Raw genomic sequence first — 20,472 nt, forward strand, 5'->3', positions numbered from 1 at the left:
ATACCTGATGTTTTATGGATTGGGGAGGGGAGGAGGGATGGGGTCGGGGGCAACAAGGTTGAATGGTTATGAGTGTTTTTGTGAATTACATATTGTTGATACTATTTGATATTATGTCCATTTGATATAGATCAGTGAATTGGGCAATTGTATAGATTTTTATGCATTGCTTTCATGTAATGTGTTTTTCATGTAATGTGTTCTTCACATGTTCAGTTGTATTGGTAATTCGCCAATTGAAAATTAATAAACTGTAAACAAAAAAAAAAAGCATGTGATGTCGCTCCTCATTGGTGACACACAGCACCTATGATGCCAGATATGACAGACTGGGCCCATAACAATGAGAGCAGCAACTCCATCCATGGAATTCGTTGTCAGAGGATGTGGTGAAAGCTATTTGTGAAGCTACATTTAAAAACAGTTTGGACAAGGTCCTGGAGGAAAAGTCCATAAACCATTATATAGATGAAGTGGCAGATATCCACTGCTTATTCTTGGGATAAGCAGCTTGGAATCAATCTACCCTTGGGATCCTGCCAGGCACTTGTGACCTAGATTGGCCACTGTTGGAAACAGAATACTGTGCTTGATGGACCATTGGTCTGATGCAGTACAGCAAGTCTTTTGTTCTTATGGTACCGACATTGATATTGTCCGGAGGCACCCTTGACACTTGGAGGACTAGAGTACTCCCGCCAATGTCAACCGTGTTTGTCTTGCTCCACTGTATCAATAACACCTTAAGGAATCACCGTGCACAGTGCTACAATGATGTCTGCTTAACAGCTTCACCTTCAGAAAGCCTACGGTACCTGACAACGCCCATAGCGGCTGACAGCAGCCCTGATAATCGTGGCATCAATGGCGCCTCCGGCATGCTACAGCATCAGGGAGGCCCATAGTGTACGAAGGCACCCATGGTGCTCTGCAGCATCTCCCTGCAGCATCCGACTGCACCCACTGGCGACTGCAATCATGGTGCCAATAGCACATCGCTCACCAGCAACCAACCACACCTATGGCACTGAATGACGTGGCGCTCAGGGCATAAACACTTGACAGCATTTATTTATTTTATTTAAAGTATTTTATATATCATTTTTTATACTGGGGTGTAATCAAAACAGTTTACGATGCAACATACATAATAAAATTAACAGATAGCACAATACAAGGAAATTTTAAAATATAAAAATTAAAACAGTGTTATTCATAAAAACTGGGAGGGGAAGGGAAAACAAAAAATGAATATTTAAGTGGAACAGAAGTTTAGGTGGGGTCATTGATACTGAAAGCACATTTGAAGAGAGGTGTTTTTTTTTGTTTTTTTAACTCTTTTTATATTCTTTCCTATTGTCAAGGTGCCTTATATTGTCTGGGATCAAATTCCAGAGCTGAGGGCCAGCTACTGAGAATGCACGATATCGCTCGACTGGATATCATGAGACTTTAATTGTTGGAACTTCTATGGTGCTCCAATATACCAATGGTGCTCAGTGGCGTCCATGACAGAGCGCCACCAATGTAGCCAATGATGCCTGTAGGCTAATGTCCTGCAGCACTGACAGCGCCCCACAGTGCTATAAAAGTATTTGATGATGCTCAGCAGCATTGACATCACCCAAAGAAGTCAATATTACTCACATAACAGCACTCATGGCAGTCAAATGCCTCAACAGTGCCATGGCGCTCAAAATTGTCAATAGTTCACACAGTACTCAATGGTGCCACAAGGTACTCAATAGCTTTGGCATCCACAGCGGTCAACAGGACCTAACATCAATGATGCTCCATGGTGCCCACAGTGCTCAGTGGCACCAACAGCACCCATCTGGACAGCATCGATGGCGCACATTGGTGCTTGAAAGCATTAAAGCTGCACATGACAGCACTCAATGGTGCCCTTGGCACACGACACCCATGGTGCACCTGGGGTGCTCGATGGCATCCACAGAATTCAACGGCATCAAGGTCTTCCATGGCATGATGGGGTCCATTTTGTTCCATGTCCCAGAATGCATCCGTGGCACTCAACTGTGTCAAGAAAGGCCATGGCGTCGAATGGCATCATTGGCAAACATGGTACTCAATGGCATCCTTGACACTCACAGACACCTACAGCACACAATAGCCCTTGCCAGCTACCAGGGCCCTCAATGGCTTTGCCAAGTCAAAGGCGGTCATGGCGCTTTGTGGCGACCACGGCACCCGACACATCCATAACATCAACGCATCAGACCATCTGCCCTCTGGTATGGATGTGCATGGGCAACTGTCAGGCATAGCACCACTGTCGCTGCAGCAACACTAACTGCCCAGGCTCATGATCACCAGGCCCAGCACAATCAGGTACACACACCGTGCATTTGTATGACGCAACAGTAGAAAAGGCCATGAGGCTGCAGGCCACCAGCGGTTTAAAATGGGAGGCCCGGTGTTCCCTTTCATTTGCATGCATGAACGTGCACAACATTTCCTGTGGACGGACTCAGCTTCCACTTCGCCTCCAAAGCAGGAAGGCTAGTGGACCATGGTGGAGCTAATCCCACCGTGGCCCAATGACAACAGGAGGACATGTATGTATGTGTGTGAGCGAGAGAGAGCCTGTGTACTTGAGAGCATAGGCATGTATATGAGTGAGAGAGTGTGTAAGAGAATTAATGTTAGAGTGAGAGAGAGAAGATAAATTTTGAGCAGACCTCCCTTCCCGAATCCATGACCATCTCAGGGGGTCTGGCAATCAAAAGATAGCAGGTATGGAGAGAGCAGGAGATTTTTTAATCCTTATTCGTTTTAATTATTAAGTGTAATCTGAAGTTTCTGCTCTTGAAATATTTAATTTTTTTGGGGTGGGGGAGAAAACATATTTCAATTATTGCATTTTTTTTTCTCAGATGTTTTGAAATATTTTATTGGTGTTTGGGAAATTTTGGATATTATATTCATTAACTGGTTTGAAATGTATTTTTTACATGATTTTACCATTATGATTGTTTCATATTTCTTGATTTTATTTTATTTACTGTTTTATGAAGAATGGTAATGTTTGTTTTTCCATTGTTGCTCTGCATATAAAGGCTGGCTTGATGTGAGTTCCAGTTCAGTTTTTGAGCATATTTCTGTTTATACTTTCTGATCTCTTTATTCTGTATTTGTTGATGGTCTGTGTGTTGTGCATATGTGAACGAGTTCAGGATCTACTATAGAGATATCACATGCCAGCAATTACATGAGAAATTACTACTTATCTGATAATTTCCTTTTCCTTAAGGTGGATAGATTGATTCAGGACCAGTGGGTTATGCACCTCTATCAGCAGATGGAGACGGAGCGAACTGATGTCACAGTATATATAGTCTGCCGTGACACCAGCCTGCCAGTATTATCTTCAAAAGCAACTGTGGACAGACTGGCAAAAAACTTGTTTAAAAACAATCATTTCTGTACTTAACCATCAAGAAAAACTACACTCAGGCAAGAACATATGCATACTAGTCTAGGGACTGGATGAACACTTACCAGTAATCCCATGGAACATGTAGCCACACAGGATGACTATCCCCACCAGTGTCACAGCTGACAGTGGCAGGAGCACTCTAGTCCTCCAACTGTCAAGGGTGCCTCTAGATGATATCACATCACTGTTGGTACCAATCATTCGGCAGCCAACAGCAGGAAGCTGAATCCATCTATCCACCTTAAGGAAAAAAATTATCAGGTAAGTAGTAATTTCTCATTTCCCAGCATATGGATAGATGAATTCAAGATCAGTGGAATATATCAAAGCTACTAGGGTGGGAGGCTGCCCGGATTCCAGTCAAAATAGCCCCGTGCAAAGGCTGCATTCTCCCAGACCTGCACATCAGACGATACCTGGAAAAGGTATGTAAGAAGGACCACATCACAGCAAATGTCAACAGGAAACTATCTAACCTCCGGCCCATGACCCTGCCTAAGTCCGAGTGGAATGAGCCCTAACCTGAGTAGGCAACTGCTTTTCAGCATCCACATACACGGTTGTTACCGCCTCCTTAATCCAACGAGCTATTATAGCCCGCGAAGCTGGTTCCCCTATTTACCTCCGCCATGAAGGACAAACAGGAAATCCGTGTTTCGGAAAGGTTTAGAAACCTCTAGATACCTCGCGACATGTCTCGACATCCAAGGCACGCAACATGCAATATTCTTCTGCATCTCTTTCCTTATCCAAGGACAGCAAGGACACTTACTGATTCACGTGAAAATCCAAGACTAATTTAGGCAAGAATGAAGCAACAGTACTCAGCTGAATTGCTCCTGGAGTCACCCGAAGGAATGGCTCCCGGCAAGACAAGGCCTGCGGCTCGGAAATTTGAAGCACGGAACAAATCGCCACAAGAATCGTTTTCAAGGTCGATAACTGCAAGGAAAGGCTACGCAACGGTAGAAAAATAGGGCACACCAAGAAATCCAACACCAGATTCCACAAAAGGAACCGGAAACCACAAGGGAAGACAAAGATGTTTCACTCCCCTCAACAGGCCACATCAGGACAAAATGATAAAGATTCACTATTCACCTGGCTACAAACAGGCAAGAGCTGCGAGCTGTACCTTCAAGGAATTAAGGGCCAATCCTTTATTTAACCCATCCTGCAAAAATTCAAAAATAAGCAGGATCTTAACTGATCAAGGAAGAACACCTAGATCAGAGCTTTCCAAAGTGTGTGTCGCGACACTTTAGTGTGTCGCCTGCAGTGTGTCGCGCAAGCCCGGTGCACGTGACACACCGGCAGGTGGGAGCCAATGCGGCCGCCGGTGGACCTCATCCCACTGGCGGCTGAGCAGTGAAGTTTCGCTGGGTTGGGCTGTGCTGTGTGCCGGAGACAAACAGCAGGAAGCTCGGTAGGGCCGTGGTGGAGCTCACATCACCACGGCCTGAAGAAAAAGGGCACGTCTAAACATGCAGGTGCTCCACCTCCTTCCTGCCCACGCGGCCCCGGAAGAAAAATGTTGCCGAGCCGCACGGGCAGAAATAAGGAGGAGGAGCATCAGCCGCGTGCAGAAGAGGAGCAGCGTTGTTGCAGCGTGCGAGAAGAGGAGGCGGCCCGGTAGCAGGGCCCTCACCGCGGATCGGCCCGAAAAGATCAGGGCCGCCGCTGCTGCGGATCGGCCCGAGAAGATAAGGGCCGCTGCAGAGCCTATCCTGCAGCGACCCGTGAAGAGGAGGCCCAGAGATAAGAGAGAGGCTGAGGGACCGTAGAGTGTGTGTATGAGCTGAGATGAGTTGAGAGATTGGGTGCGTGTATGAGGTGAGGTGAGTTGAGAGATTGGGTGCGTGTATGAGGTGAGTTGAGAGATTGGGTGCGTGTATGAGGTGAGTTGAGAGATTGGGTGCGTGTATGAGGTGAGTTGAGAGATTGGGTGCGTGTATGAGGTGAGTTGAGAGATTGGGTGCGTGTATGAGGTGAGTTGAGACATTGGGTGCGTGTATGAGGTGAGTTGAGAGCTTGGGTGTGGGAGTGAGGACCTGAATGTTTGCAGAGACAGCATGTGAGACACAGCATGTGATAGTGAGAGCCTGTGGCTTGAGCAAGACAGCATGTGGGAGTGAGAGCGCCTGGGTGTGTGAGAGTCAGACAGCATGTGCAAGAGAGACTGTGTATGAATGATTGTATGAGAGAGAGCATGTAAGAGTGAGAGCCTGTGTGTGAGAGAGAGAAAGCATGTGAGAATGAGAACCTGACAATGTTTGAGGGAAGAAGATAGATGGAGAGAAAAGAAATGGAAAAAAAGACAATATGAAAGGAATTGGCAAAAAAATAAGAAAGGGGAGGTGAAACAAAAAAGCCTGTGACCAACCTATTAGAAAACTAAGATCAGACAGCAAAGGTAAAAAAAAAGAAATAAATTACTTTTTACTGATTGGCACATGTAATCTTTGGTAATGTGCAAGAGTAGCACTTTTTCTATGCGGATCTCACAATGTACGAGATCAACATGGAGGAAGTGGAAACCCACGGGGCTTGCCCAGAGGAGGCAGCAGAATGGGCTTCAGTGCCAATAGCAGCAATCAGCGCCTCCCCAATAGCCATGCGGCATCAGTGACAGTGGCAGCAGAGGAATGAGAGAGGCTCCGAGGTTGCTGGCAAAAGAAAGAAAGGAAGTCTGCCTTTAGTGTGTGCATGTGTATGAATGGGAGTCTGCCTGGGGGTGTATGTGTGAGAATGAATGTGTGCATGCCTGAGGGATGGTGAGGGAGTGGTGTGAAAATGATTGGGAACTTGCCTGGGTGTGTGCGTTTGTGTGAGAATGATTGGGAACTTGCCTGGGTGTGTGCGTTTGTGTGAGAATGATTGGGAACTTGCCTGGGTGTGTGTGTTTGTGTGAGAATGATTGGGAACTTGCCTGGGTGTGTGTGTTTGTGTGAGAATGATTGGGAACTTGCCTGGGTGTGTGTGTTTGTATGATTGTGAGGGAGCCAGAGAGTGTGTATGAGAAAATCCAGGGGAGTAAGAATTTGTGTGGGGGGTGTGTGTGGAGGGGGAGAGAGTGTCTTAGAGCCTGAGAGTGTGTCAGTGTCTGTGAGAGTGAGAGGTTATGGTGGGTATAAGAGCATGGATGTGTATGTATGTGACAGTATGTGTGAAAGAGAATGGACATGTGAGTCTGTGTGAGAGGATAACCTCCTAATCCTGGACAGTATCAGGGTGACTGGAAATCAAGAGCTCCCACGTATGGACAGTAGGGGCTTTTTAAAATCCTTATTAGTTTTAATTATTGGGTTTTGATATATGTGCTGTTTTGAAATATTTTATTGGTGTTTATTGTAAAAAATGTATATGATTTTAATTAATAGAAATTCTAATTATCAGTAGTTTTAAAATATTCCTTTATTAGTATGGTTTTACTATTATAACTGATGCATTATGTTTCTTGATTTTATTTGTTTTATGAGGAATGGTGGTTCTGTTTTTCCATTGTTAATACACAGTCTGGCTTCTTGGGGTTTCCATTTCAGTTTTTGTCTAATTTGTGCTCCTTTATTTTGTATTCTGTATTTGGTGAGGGTCTGTCTCTGCTCTGTGTGTATAACCATTATGAGAGATTCTGCTAGCATAGGGATCTACAGCAATCTGGTTTGTTTTGTTTCCTCAGTAGGTGGTGTATTGGTATTCTAGGACCCAGTGTAATATTTACCCTTGCTTTTTCACAGGTAGGGTTATTGTTGTTTTGAGTCCTTGGTGTTATTACTGTTATATTACAATGGGATTGCAGTATAGATTTTGAGTGTCTTTTTTGCGAGGTTTTATTTTAGTTCGCAATGTGCCTGGCAGTGGAAGGTGTTTGTGCTGCTGTTACTGTGAGGTGACACCAGCATTTGAAAATATCTTTTAGTATGATGAGCTGTAAGGGAAACATCCAAGCTCCATTGTTTGGGGGAATTTCAGTGGATGCACAGAGTTACAGAACTGGAGGTGCAGGATTTATATTGACATTCTGTCCTTTCCTATAAATTCCAGACTTCACTCTCATAGCCTCATTCAACTAATTCTATATGGCTATCAAATAATTATATAGTGTGAAACTGGCCAGCTTTTTTAAATTATGCAGAAGACCCTTTGGACTTTATTAACACCAAATATTCAAAAGCTGTGTTCATCCCATCAAGCTCATATATCTCATTAAAGAGGTAAATTGAACACCACAATAACTTTGTTTTATTATTTTTACTCAAATTATAACAATAATATTAATCTTGGAATATTATATATTTTTAATATAAATGAAAAGTTTTCACAAGATATGTTGTGTCGTGAAACATTTTATTATGTATATATTTAAGGAAATATACATAAATTGTCGAAATACATTTCGTTCGTTTAACCTTTAACCTCTGGTTTGCTAGTAGACTGAATTACTGTGTCCCGAAATTATGTTTGTCTAAAAAGTGTGTCACCAACATGAAAAGTTTGGAAAGCTCTGACCTAGATGCTCACACCAAGCTTCACTCTCCAAACCCACACATAGGCTAAGGAAGTGGAGAACTGTCAAGGTCGTAGCAAGATGGCAATCCCTGCAGAAGAATATCCACGCTTCAACAAGCGAGCCCTTCGTGAAGGACAAGCCACTGCTGTAACAGATTCTTGTGTGGCGGAAGATAAATGGGAGTCTCTACCAAGAGTCTTTGCAGATCTGCATACCATGGTCTCTTGGGGCAATCCAGTGCCACCGAAAGCACCATCCTCCTGTGGCCTTCGATCCTTCTGCCCAACATGGGCCATGGGGTAAAGGCATACATACAGTAGCTTGTCTTGCAGCCAGACCTGTATGAGAGCATCGATACCCAAGGGCTTCAGATTTCTCCTGTGACTAAAGAATCAAGCAACTGTTGCATTGCAAGAAGTCGCTAGAAGTCTAGAAACGGACGGCCCCAGCAATCCACTATTAGCTGGAATGCCTCGTCCGACAATACCCATTCTCCTAGTTCCAGACTCTCCCTGCTGAAAGTCTGCTCTTACATTGTCTTTTCCTGCAATGTACGATGCCAAAATCACCTGAAAATGCATGTCCGCCCATTCCATAAATTGGTCTATCTCCTGAGATAACTTGTGGCTCTTGGTTCCTCCCTGCTGACTAATGTAAGCCGCCGTCGTTGCAATATCTGACATTATTCGGACTGCTCAACCCTGCAGCTTGCTGTTGAATTGCAAGCCCGCCAACCAGACTGCCCGGGCTTCCAGCCAATTGATTCCCAGAGCGACTGCTCGGTATTCCAGCACCCTTGCACAGTTAGTTCCTGACAGTGAGCTCCCCAACCTTAGAGGCTCTCATCCATCATGAGTACCAACTAGGCAGGGTTAGGGAAATTCCCTCTCTCAGATGATCCGCTTGCAACCACCACTGGAAGTGAGAGCATACTTCCATCGGAAGATGGCATCAAATCAAATAGTCCTCAGATTGCGGGTTCCAACAAGAAAGAAGGGAGCAAGAAGTGGACACATATGCACTCTTGCCCACGGCACCACTTCCAGGGTTGCCGCCATCAACCCGAGTACCTGTAGATAAGCCCATACTATCGGGCGTATATTGCTCACCAAGACACACACCTGAGATACCAACTTCCCAATAAGAGTGTCTGCAGGAAAAAAAAACCCACTTTGCCTTGCATTATATCAAATCGTACACCCAGATACTCCAACGACTGAGATTGCTGAAGACTGCTCTTGGCTACATTCACCACCCACATGTAAGAGGGAGATGACCTTGCGTGTCACCAGACAGCTCTCTTCCAGAGATTTAGCCCAAACCTACCAGTGGTCTAAATACAGGTGTTCTAGTATCCCATCCTCTCTCAATTCAGCTGCCACCACCACCATACTCTTGGAAAATGTTCTGGGAGCGGTGGATAGACCAAATGGCAGCACCCAAAACTGATAATGGCGCCCTAACACAGCAAAACGCAGAAAATGTTGGTGCTCCAATCGGATGGGAATATGGAGGTACACCTCAGACAGATCCAAGGAAGTCAGGACTTCCCCCTGACTGCATGGCCATTATCAGAGCGCAATGTTCCCATGCAAAAATGAGTCACCAGAAAATGACTGTTAACCCCTTTGAGATCCAGGATGGGACAAAAGGAACCCTGCCCTTCTTGGGCATAATGAAATGGAATATCAACCCGTATTTTTTTGAGACGTGGGTACTGAAACCACAGCCCTCAGACTGAGGAGACTTGAAAGTATACACTCTACCGCCTACTTCTTCAGTAAGGCGTGAAAGGGAGACACCATGAACATCCAGAGCAGCACTGCGAAATTCCAGCACATATCCTTCTCGTGACACTACCAGGACCCCCCGATCCGATGTGATAGACATACTTCTGCTTCCAGGGGTGGGTAAGCAAACCTTCACTTTGAGGGTCGGGAGGATGCACAACCTGGGCCCTCACCTTGTCTGGGCTATCTGGGATGAAAGGACAGAGACCTGCAAGGCTGAGTCCTCTGAAAAGTAGTCCATCTGTATGGCTGAACACACTTGGAGCCTCCGAGACGATCCCTCAGACCAAAGGGGTGTGGCAACTGCTTCTTATCCTCTAACAACCGAAGAACAAGAGATTCACCCCACTTACTGGCCAGCTTCTCCAACTCACTTCCAAACAATAGCAAGCCTTTAAAAGGCAACTTCGTAAGATTAGCTTTGGAGATTGCATCAGTTGACCAATTCCTCAGCCATAACTGATCTCTTGCCGCTATCACCGAAACCCCTCTGACCCGATTAACTTTTTTGATTCGGTGACTACGGAATTAGATCGAGGAAGAGCGCTTGATGTCATCTACTTGGATTTCAGCAAAGCTTCTGATACGGTCCCGCACAGGCGGTTTGTGAATAAAATGAGAAGCTTAGGCGTGAGTGCCAAGGTGGTGGCCTGGATTCCAAACTGGTTGACTGACAGAAGACAATGTGCGATGGTAAATGGAACTTACTCTGAAGAGAGAGCGGTGTTAAGCAGAATGCAGCAAGGATCGGTGATGGGACCAGCCCTCTTCAATATCTTTGTGAGTGACTTTGCGGACAGGATAGAAGGTAAGGTTTGTCTTTTTGTGGACGATACTAAGATCTGCAACAGAGTGGACACACCGGAAGGAGTGGAGAGAATAAGACGGGATTTAAGGAAGCTGGTAGAGTGGTCCAAGATATGGCAGCTGAGATTCAATGCCAAGAAGTGCAGAATCATGCACATGGAATGTGGAAATCCGAAAGAACTGTATTTGATGGGGGGTGAAGGGCTGATGTGCACAGAGCAGGAGAGAGACCTTGGGGTGATAGTGTCTAATGATCTGAAGTCAGCAAAACAATGTGACAAGGAAATAGCTAAAGCCAGGAGAATGCTGGGCTGCATAGAGAGAGTAATATCTAGTAAGAGAAAGGAAGTGATGATCCCCTTGTACAGGGCCCTTGGTGAGGCCCTCACCTGGAGTACTGTGTTCAGTTCTGGAGACCGTATCTCCAAAGGGACAGAGACAAGATAGAGGCGGTCCAGAAAAGGGAGTCTAAAAAGGTGGATGGTCTTCATAAAATGACTTGAGGAGAGATTGAAGAACCTCACCCTGGGGGAGACGAGGAGCAGGGATATATGATATGATACAGACTTTCAGATACTTGAAAGGTTTTAATGATCCATGGTCAACAAACCTTTTCAGTTGGAAAGAAAAATCAGTAGAACTAGGGGTCACAATTTGAAGCTCCAGGGAGGAAGACTCAGAACCAATTTCAGGAAGTATTTCTTCACGGAGAGGGTGGTGGATGCCTGGAATGCCCTTCCGGAGGAAGCGATGAAGACTAAAACTGTGAAGGATTTCAAAGGGGCATGGGATAAACACTGTGGATCCATAAAGGCTAGAGGATGGGAATGAAGAGACGAGCCATGGGGGTGGATTACTGGAGCGGAGAATATCTGGTGATTTCTACCCTTACTCAGTAAGCCTTCGCATGGTTAATGCAACTTTGTATCAAAACAGAAGAGTGGGCTTTTTTTTTTTTTTTTTTTTAATTCTCATTATAAAATATGAGCAACCCCAGTAGGAAGATGCACGTCCACCATCTGCTGGAGACGAAATTTGTGGCAGGCTGTCATCACAGGACTATATATACACTGTGACATTAGATTGTTCTGTCTCCAACTACGGGTAGAGGTGCATAACCCACTGGTCCTGAAACCATCCAGCTACATGATAGGAAATAAACGTTTTATTAGTGTTCTAGGGCATAGTGTAGTATGTGCAGTATTGCCTATTTATAGATAAGGTTATTAGGATTGTTTTGGTATGGGAAGTTTCTATATTGTAATTTGTGTGTCTGTAAAGGTTGTGGGTGTATGTGGGGGGGAGAGATGGTGTGCGTGCAAAGCTATAAGGGGAAGGGTGCAAGGGGTGGATCAGTTCTAAAAATATAGATTGAGAAGGAAGCTGGGCTTTATTTCATGGACTAAGGACAGCAAATGAATGAACCGGGAGGGGGGGGGGGGGGGGGGGAGATAGTAATTGTACGCACAGGCCAGTAAGAAAAAAAAAAAGCTTGCCCCAACCCTAATGATCACCCCCCTCTCTCAGAGACTGCACTGCCACATCTGATAAGCAGGAGAGGCAACGTCATTGTTCAGGACTCCAGCTCCTAGGAGTGTGGGGAGGATGAGCTCTCTTTCCCCACAGGGACAGTCCAGTCCTATATTCCTTCACTACCTTAGTCTCCATCAATGGCCAGCAGTCAGAGAAATGACATCAAACTCCTGCCTGGGTTAAGAACTCCGGTAAGGCCACAGGCCTACACAGACATACATGGACTACATACTGCCAGTCCCACCAGCACCTGACAATGGCACAAAAAAAAAAAAAAGTAAAATAAAGGAGAGGACACAAGAAATAAGCTGCAGATGCATTTATTAGGAAATAAATCAGACTGGTAAATCATACAGTGCCCAAGGCCCACCATGCAGAGCTTAAAAGGGAGAAAAATAAATACCTTAAGGTAAAGAAAGAAAGCAGAGTTGCTTATTTGTAACAGCATTTCCCCCGAGAACAGCAGGATGTCAGTCCTCACACATGGGTAACGTCATGCAATGGATCCCAGCACAGAAAACTTGTGTCAGTTTCTAGAACTTTGACTGAGCCTCTTGAGCATGCATTATACCATGCATTCACACAAGGCCCCCCCCCCCCCCCCCATTTTTTTTTCTTAATTTATAAACGTTCAAAATAAATGGAGAAATTACTTACCTGATAATTTCCTTTTCCTTAGTGTAGACAGATGGACTAAGAACCAGTGGATTATATGTTCCTCTGCTAGCAGATGGGAGACTGAGTCAGATTTCAAAGCTGACCTCACCCTACATATACCCCCTTTAATGACGTCAGCTCCTCAGTATCCTCCTTGAAAAGACATTGTGGACATATATCTTTGCATAAACAACTTGATTAAACTTCTCAAACTTGATTAAAATGATTTAACTGGTTTCAAAACTAGAGACTGCCAGTGCACGCAACCAAGTTAACGCTGACACCAGACTAACTGCGGGTGTCTTGAACTAGGGGTAGGCAACGGCTTACCCGTATTTTAGTCTCTAGGTTCGCTTTCCAGGGTCCTCCTTCTCTGGGGCAGCCATGGGCGGGATGCTGAGTCCATCTGTCTACACTAAGGAAAACGAAATTATCAGGTAAGTAATTTCTCCATTTCCTAGTGTGTAGCCAGATGGACTCAGGACCAGTGGGATATACAAAAGCTACTCGCGGACAGGGCAGGAGGCTGCCCATGGCCCACTTAAATACTGCCCTTGCGAAGGCTGCGTCTTCTCAGGCCTGAACATCCAGGCGGTAGAACCTGGAGAAGGTGTGTATTGATGACCACGTCGCCGCCCGACAGATCTTGGCGGGCGACAGCAGCTTGGTTTCTGCCCAAGATAATGCCCGAGAACTAGTAGAATGAGCCTTAACCTGCAGTGGTAAAGACTTTCCGGTCTCTATGTAGGCTGCCTTGATTACTTCCTTGATCCAGCGGGCTATGGTTGCCCATGAGGCCGCTTCTCCTTCTTTCTTCCCGCTGTGAAAAACGAACAGGTGATCTGTTTTGCGCACCGGTTCCGATCTTTCCAGGTATCGCACAAGGAGTCTGCAGATATTTACCACCAGGAATACAGTCTTCACTGTTAAGAGGCGCAGTGACAGACCACACGGTCTGAAGGAAGCCCCTGCTAGGGTAAGTAATTTCTCCATTTCCTAGCGTGTAGCAGATGGACTCAGGACCAATGGGATGTATAAAAGCTACTCCCGATCCGGGTGGGAGGCTGCCCGTGACCCACTTAGTATTGCCCTTGCAAATGCTGTGTCCTCCCGAGCCTGAACATCCAGACGGTAGAATCTGGAGAAGGTATGGATGGAGGACCATGTAGCTGCCCTGCAGATCTCTGCAGGTGACAGCATTCTAGTTTCTGCCCATGATACTGCCTGGGCTCTGGTAGAATGGGCCTTGACCTGTAGAGGTGGTGGCTTGCCAGCTTCTACGCAGGCCGCCTTGATGACTTCCTTGATCCAGCGGGCGATGGTTACCCGTGAGGCCGCTTCCCCTTGTTTCTTTCTGCTGTGAAGGACGAAAAGGTGGTCCGTTTTTCGTACGGGCTCGGACAATGCCAGGTATCTGGATAGGAGTCTGCCGCTGTTGAGGTGGCGGAGACTACGGGCTTCTTCCGAATTCTTCCGGGCATCCGTCGTTGGTAGCAAGATGGTCTGGTTAAGGTGGAAGTGAGAGACCACTTTGGGGAGGAAGGAGGGGACCGTGCGTAGTTGGATGGACCCCAGGGTGAGCCTGAGGAACGGCTCACGGCAGGACAGTGCTTGTATTTCCAATATGCGGCGGGCTGAACACACCGCCAGCAGAAACACAGTCTTCAAGGTTAACAGGAGAAGGGACAGGCCTCGTAGGGGTCTGAAGGCGGTTCCCGCTAGGAAGTCCAAAACGAGCTTGAGATTCCACAGAGGTATCGATCACTTTAGTGGTGGGCAAATGTGTTTGACTCCTTTCAGGAAGCGTGACACGTCCGGGAGAGACGCTATGCTGTCTCTCTTGCTCTTGGAGCCGTAGCATGACAGGGCCGCCACCTGTACCTTGATGGAGTTGAGGGACAGGCCCTTCTGTAGTCCGTTCTGTAAGAATTCCAAGATCACGGGGATAGTGAATGAGCGTGGTTTGATGTTGTGGTCTTCGCACCAAGCTTCAAATACTCTCCAGATCCTTATGTACGTTAGTGATGTGGAGAACTTATGTGATCGTAGGAGGGTGTCGATTACCGCCACTGAGTACCCGCTCTCTCAGGCGAGCCCTCTCAATGGCCAGACCGTAAGAGAGAATTGAGCTGGGTCCTCATGGAGGATCGGACCTTGTTGTAGCAGATCCCTGTGTGGGGGCAGGGGTAGGGGTTTCCCTGCCAGCAGTCTTTTCATGTCTGCGTACCAGGGTCTTTCTTGGCCAGTCCAGAGCCACCAGAAGAACTAGTCCCTTGTGTAGGTGTATCTTGTGAATGATTGCGCCCAGTAGGGGCCACGGTGGGAAGGCATAGTAGGGTCCCCAGGGGCCAGGGCATCGATCCCTTGGGACTGTGGTTCCCACCTGCGGCTGAAATATCTGGATACCTGGGCATTGGATCTGTTTGCCAGAAGCTCCATGTCCGGTGTCCCCCACTGATCCACTATCATCTTGAAGGCTGTGGGTGACAGCCTCCATTCCCCTGGGTCTAGACTTTCCCTGCTGAGGAAGTCTGCCGTGATGTTGTCTTTCCCGGTGATGTGGACGGCGGCGATCTCCTGGAGGTTTGCTTCCGCCCACGCCATCAGAGGGTCTATTTCTAGGGACACCTGTTGGCTTCTGGTTCCCCCCTGCCGGTTGATGTAGGCCACTGTCATGGCATTGTCAGACATTGCACTGACCGCTTTGTTTCGAAGTCTGTGGGTGAGCCGCATACAGGCTAGTTTGACTGCTCGCTCTTCTAGGCGGTTGATGTTCCATCCCGCCTCTTCTGCGTTCCACTGCCCTTGGGCGTTAGCTCCTCACAGTGTGCTCCCCATCCTCGTAGACTGGCATCTGTGGTGAATAGAGTCCAGGTTGGGGAGGAGAGACTTGATCCCCGGCTCATGTGGATGGTCTGCAGCCACCACCGTAGCTGGGTCCGAACTCTGCCTGGGAGTGACAGACGTACTGTGTAGTTCTGGGACCGAAGGCTCCACCGTGATAGGAGTGAGCGCTGTAGGGGTCTCATGTGGGCTCGTGCCCATGGCACAACTTCCAGTGTGGATGCCATCAGCCCGAGGACTTGCAGGTAATCTCATGCTGTGGGATGAGGGTCGTCCAGCAAGGTTTGTAGCCGGTTCCACAATTTTGATCTCCTTGTGGGGGTCAGGCTGACCTTGTCCTCCTTGGTGTCGAATCAAACTCCTAGGTACTCCAGCGACTGTGAGGGCTGTAGGGAGCTTTTGTTTGTGTTGACTACCCATCCTAGGCTTTCCAGTATAGTTCTGACTCTGCTGGTTGCTTGGCGGCTTTCCTCCGGTGACTTTGCTCTGATCAGCCAATCGTCCAGGTAGGGGTGAACAAGGATTCCTTCCTTCCTCAGTGTTGCCCCCACCACCACTATTACCTTGGTGAACGTCCGGGGTGCTGTGGCTAACCCGAAGGGTAGTGCCCAGAACTGGTAGTGATGGTTCAGGACTTTGAAGCGTAGGTAGCGCTGATGTTCCTGATGAATGGGGATGTGCAGATAGGCCTCTGAAAGATCCAGGGATGTGAGAAACTCTCCTGGTTGTATCGCCCTTATAACAGATCGTAGGGTTTCCATGCGGAAGCGAGGGATCCTGAGGTGGCAGTTGACAGACTTGAGATCCAGGATGGGCCTGAATGTTCCCTCTTTCTTGGGTACGATAAAATAAATGGAATAATGGCCAGTATTTATTTCCTGTGGCGGTACTGGGGTTATGGCCGAGTGCCAGTAGTCTGGACAGTGTAGCTTCCACCACCGCCCTCTTGTAGGGGTCGTGGCAGGGGGACTCCACGTACTTGTCCGGAGGGGTTCGTAGGAAATCCAGGTAGTACCCCTCCCGAATGATGGCTAGGACCCACTTGTCCGAGGTTCTCTCGACCCATCTGTGGTAGAATAGGGCTAATCTGCCCCCTATGGCTTCTTCCCTTGGATGGGTCGGCTAAATCTCATTGTGGAGTGCGGCTGGGGCCTGTACCCGAGCTGGCTCCCCTTTTGTTGTGCTTGGTCCGAAAGGACTGGTTCCTGCCCGTAGGGCGGGGCGCTTGATAGTTGTTCCTGTAAGGATTGAAGCGCTGCGAACTTCTGCCCCTGGAGGACCTGGGGAAGGAACGCTGATTTCTCTTTGTCTTATCTTCCAGTAGTCGCGGCAATGGGGAGTCGCCCCATTTGTCGGCCAGTTTCTCTAGTTCGCTGCCGAACAGGAGGGATCCTTTGAAGGGCATCCTTTTGAGGCGCGTTTTGTAAGATGCGATGGCCAACCAGCTTTGGAGCCCGAGTTGTCCCCTGGCAGCCACCGCAGAGGACACTCCTCTGGCCGCTGTGCGCACTAGGTCGGAGGCAGCGTCTGCTAGGAATGATATCACTGGTTCCATGTCTTCTCCCGGGGTGTTGTTCCTGGTTTGTGATAGGCAGGCAAGTGTCACTACGGTACAGCAGGCCGCAAATTGTAGAGACATAGCAGCGACGTCAAATGATTGAGGATGGACTCCAGATGTCTGTCGTGTGCATCTTTGAGCGCAGCTCCTCCCTCCACTGGGATAGTGGTGCGCCCATAGACCGCGCAGACCATAGCATCCACTTTTGGGCATGCAAAAAGATCTTTGGTTCCTGGGTCCAGGGGGTACAGGGCCGCCAAGGCTCGTCCCCCTTTGAATGCGGATTCCGGAGCGTTCCATTCCAGGTCAATCAGCTGCTGCGCTGCTTGTAACAGGGGGAAATGGTGAGAAGTCTGTCTAAGACCCTCCCAGCAGGGGGTTCGGTTTCGGTTCCCCCGAAGTACCTGGGCCCGGGATAGCGAGCTCCGTCAGACATTGATTGACCAGGTCTGGGAGCTCGTCCTCAGTGAAGAAGCGTCTCATGGTTCGGTGCGGCTCTGTCCCCGGGGGGAGCTCCCCTTCTTCTAGGGGTTCGGCTTCTTCCTCAGAGGTGTCCGAGTCCCCGTAGGCGGGGCTTCTGGGTAATGGGAGCCTGTGCCTAGGTCTTGAGGAGCCTGGAGCATGTGGGTCCTCCGGTGGAGCATGTGGTTGGCCAGCCAGAGGTTCAGTTTGCATTTGAACAAAGGCGTCAATCCCCTTGAAAAACTCCACCCATGATATGGACGCCAGGTCAAAGCAGAGAGGCGTTGGTTCCTTGGGGGTCCCCCTGGCTACGTCCAGGGTGCCCCCTGAGAAGCTGGAACTCGGCCCTGGGTGGGACTGGCCCTGAGCTGGATCTCCCAGGGCCTCCTCGCACTGCATGCACAGGGCATCGGCCTCCTCGCTTTGTGCGGCTCTGATGTGGCATGCCGAGCAGAGGCCTTGTGCTTTAATTTCTGTTCCTGGGGGTGCCATGGTTGTCGGCGCGTAAATCTTATGCGCTCCGGTGCGCTTAGGTTGAGCGTGTAAGTTGTGCGCGTGGCTGTGCCGTAGATATGTGCTCGGCTATGTGCGCGCAAGTTATGCGGGCAAGTGCTTTGTGCGCCTGGCTCAGGGATGTGCGCTCGGAGGCGAACGGCGCAGCGAGTAGGCCAAGATGGCGATGGCGAGCACACGGGCAATATGGCGACCCCCTCGGAGAGTCTCCACGTGGGCAGACACTTGGAATAGACTGGTGGCACTGGTCCCGGTCGGTGTCTTGTGCTCGTCCTCGACCCTCGGAGACCGGATTAGAGTAGAAGATTTCTACCTTACCTTGCCTTCGGCGCTTCCCGGTTTCGTCCCGGGCGGTCTCCGGCTACGGCGGGAGAGGGCAAATACCTTCACCGCCGCACTCGAGGGTGCACCCGCTGCCTCTCAGCTGCGCCCGAAGGATCGGGGGCTAGGTCCTCGCCGCGATTCGGCCGCCGGACCGAGGCTCACCTCCGAGGGACCACGGAAATCACCTCGGGAATCTCAACTGGGGGAGGGACCCGAGGGTATCACCACAGGAGAGCGGGGCTCGTCTTCAGGTAGGTTCTCTTCTTTCAATTTTGGGTTTTCTTCTTTAAATTTGATCTAACGCTTGAAAGCGTGCAGATAGTCCGTAACTGCTATGGAGATGGAAAATACTGAAGAGCTGCACTTCCTGCAGGGGTACATGTACTAGGGGCTGGCGTCAGACTGAAATCTGATCCGTCTCCAACTGCTAACAGGAGTACACTATACCCATTGGTCCTGAGTCCATCTGCTACACGCTAGAAATACCAGATTGAGGTTCCATAGGGGCACCGGCCACTTTAGGGGTGGCCGAAGTTGCTTAACCCTCTTTTGGGAAACGGGTCAAATCCGGATGAGCTGATAGACGGATACCGTTCACTTCGGCTCTGAAGCTGGAGAGGGCGGCTACTTGGACCTTGAGGGAGTTGAGTGACAACCCCTTCTTCATATTGTCCTATAGAAACTCCAGAATCATGGGGATCTTGGCCGTCCACGGGAGTATCTTGCGGTCCTTGCACCAGGCTTCGAATATTCTCTAGATCCGTATTTATGTCAGGGATGTTGAGAACTTCACGGTCGGAGCAGGGTGGCAATCACGGGTTTTGAGTAACCGCGCTTCTTCAGGCGAGTCCTCTCAAGGGCCAGATAGTTAAGAGATAATAGAGATGGATCTTCGTGAAGAATCGGGCCCTGCTGGAGAAGGTCCCTGTGTGGCGGTAGGCACCGAGGGCTCCCCGCAAGGAGTCTTTGCATGTCTGCGTACCATGGGCATCTTGGCCAATCCGGAGCTACTAGTAGAACTAGTCCCCTGTGATGTTCTATCTTGTGGATGACTTTGCCCAGTAGTGATCCACAACACAATGCAGGAGCAAGAACCTGTACTTCAAATATTCAATACCAACATAGGGAAGTGCAGATAGTTCAATAAATCCCCACAACTTCAGAATAATTTCATCAAAGATATTCTTTTTATTTTTGCATCAGCAACTCCATTGCTTGGAAAGACACAAAATTTAAGCAGGGTCCCCTGACACGGACCCGTGTTTCGCCAAACCCGGCTGCATCGGGAGGGACAAGCAATTAGAAACGGGGGTTCATCAACTGTAACGTGAAATGATACAAAATAGTAAGGGGACCATTACTTAAAGGATCCAATATTAAACAACATTCTTATAAAATTTTAAGCACACATACTTTTTCGTCACTGTGCGTACATTTAAAATTGCAAGGAGAGTGGGCAGTGCAGGCAAAACTCAGCATTTAAAGGTACCAGAAAATGGCACCAAAATCTTGGCCAATGACAGCACACCAGCATTACATCCAACTAATTAGAAAGTACAAATACTAAATACAGTAAAAACGGGAACTGACAGCTTTCGCTGAAATTACATACAAATAATAAGAAAATGTAATCAAGGTGAAATTGAACGGACTTTCTGAATTTCAGCTTCCTACCTAAAATCCTAAATTTGGCTTCCAAAACCACTCTCCCACATTTTTCTTCTTTAACATCGCTGATGGCAAAACAGGCTGAGATGCAGGAGGTGAAACCAGATCCTCTTCAGAACAGAGAGGAGGCTTGGTTGCTGGTACAGGGACTGCCATGGGGTCCCTTCAGGGGCATCACAACATAAGTTGGTTCATCTCTGTGCCCAGCCCCCTACATCAACAGAGACCGATGCAGATGCTTCTTCAGCTTCCATCAATGCTCGGAATGATCCTTCCCCGGTGCCAAAGCCAAGGATGAGGAACCAGATGATGGCTGGTCCCCAGCGTCCCTTTCAGTCGACGACAT

General features: G+C 48.2%; 1 protein-coding gene across 7 annotated transcripts in view; it reads right to left on the reverse strand.

Annotated features, from left to right (window-relative positions):
* PSPC1 (paraspeckle component 1) overlaps window positions 1-20,472 on the reverse strand; it is a 465,349-nt gene that overhangs the window by 367,872 nt on the left and 77,005 nt on the right. The window lies entirely within an intron of this gene.

The sequence above is a fragment of the Rhinatrema bivittatum genome, chromosome 5 (assembly GCF_901001135.1).
Source record: "Rhinatrema bivittatum chromosome 5, aRhiBiv1.1, whole genome shotgun sequence".
In the NCBI taxonomy this organism is placed as follows: Eukaryota; Metazoa; Chordata; class Amphibia; order Gymnophiona; family Rhinatrematidae; genus Rhinatrema; species Rhinatrema bivittatum.